Source organism: Oryzias melastigma, linkage group LG7 (genome assembly GCF_002922805.2).
Source record: "Oryzias melastigma strain HK-1 linkage group LG7, ASM292280v2, whole genome shotgun sequence".
Lineage (NCBI taxonomy): Eukaryota > Metazoa > Chordata > Actinopteri > Beloniformes > Adrianichthyidae > Oryzias > Oryzias melastigma.
The window spans coordinates 28,402,051-28,403,899 of record NC_050518.1 but is presented as its reverse complement, the minus strand read 5'-3'; positions in this window follow the sequence as shown (position 1 = coordinate 28,403,899).

The following is a 1,849-nucleotide window of genomic DNA, read 5'->3' as shown; positions in this document are numbered from 1 at the left end:
AACACACATCTTGCTGCTGAATTTTGACATGAAAACCAGCTTCCATTTCCCATCATGATGTGTTGTCTTTAACCAACCACAGTCCTGGTTTTGCTGCCTCCTGCTGTGATGAGTGAACAGCAGCAGGAGACCAGCCACAATTAGACGTTTGGAAACAGCTCATCACAATCAAACATGACGGAGGGTTGGCAGTTTTCTTCACAAATGTCTTATAACTGGTTTATCTGGAGACAGAAGACACGACTGAGAATCATGTCAGCACATTTTATTTAGAAAAACTAGATTTCCAATCAATGAGGTGTCATTCCACTAATTCAGGGCTCTGGAACCTGAGGATCCAGAGGATCCAGAGGATCCAGAGCCACATGTGGCTCTTTTATCCGTCCATGATGGCTCTTCGGCTGAAAAAAAATAAAATAATAGTAATTTAAAAAAGAATTTAGAGATTAGCTTCTATTTTAGGCTAACAGGCTAACGTTTTTGACTTATTTCGTTTACTGAGGAATCTTGTGTTTAGATAATATTTTAGCAAAATACTGATGTTTTCAGCTATTTCATTATCAACTCAAGTCTTTTTAGAATAATTTAGAGTTTAGATTCTATTTTAGCAACAGGCTAACATTTTTGACTAATTTAGTTTACTGATTTTAGGCTAATTTGGAGTTCAGCTAGTAATTAAGCAACAACAAGCTTTTTTTGGGCTAATTTGGCCTCTAATGAGTTTTTTAAGCTAATTTGGAGTTTAGGTAATATTTTAGCAATATCCTAACACTTTTGGCTAATATATTTGACATTTTTGCTTTTGTTTGTTCCAAAAATACTTAACATATTTCACATTTATTAAAAAGCAAAAAAAAAAAAAACACAAAGAAAGTCATGAATGCAAATCCAAATTTCTTAAAGACTGAAGTAAATCTCCCTTTAGGTTCTGATGGGTAGAAAACAAGCCCAAATTCCACTTTTACTGCTAAAGGTTGCAGATCTCTGCACTAATTACATTCAAATGAGAACCCTTACATGAAGATCTCAGACTAGATATTTTAAATATTTTATATATATTAATTACTTTATGTTTATCAACAAATTAATGATATTTGAACTTCAGTTTAGTCCAATTTGACTCAAATAATTAAAAATCACAAAAGATCAAATATGAACAGAAAACAATTATTTTGCAGAAACACTTATAATAATTTTGTCAGAAATGAGGTAATGAAAAGTGTGTGATAAATCTTGTCTGTAAAGCAAAAAAATGTTTTAAATTAGATGAAGCAGGTCTATTTGACCACAAGAGGGCGCACTAAGACTGCTTGAAGAAGGAACACAAACCCAACAGGAATGTCAGCTTCTCCTGACCTATTCAACAGGAAGTGTAGATTCTATTTTACATTATTGAGTTTTGAGTATGAATGAGGTTTGAATGATTAAATAATGGATACACAATGTAAGCGTTCTGGAAAAGCGCAGATAAATCTAATCCATTATTATTATTATTATTATTATTATTTATCAACAGTTAAAGAAGAGTTTTAGAAACACACAGTGCTAGTAGTAACTTGCTGCAAAAGTAATTTAATTAAGAAATAAAAAAAATATTTTTCGTAGTTTGAACCAATTTGAGAAACATTTTACTCATCAAATAATCAGCAACTTTGACTAAACATCTAAAATGTGTTTACAGCAGTTGAGACCAAGAGGTAGGAATTGTTTGAAAAACAATAATTTTTTTCTTTTTGTGATCATTCACTTCAGGCTTTTAACATTTTTTGTAAATTGCATTACTGAGTCAAATTACCTGTTAAAGTTTAGTTTACACCCACGTTCAAGTGGCTACTTCCAATGAAAAGTC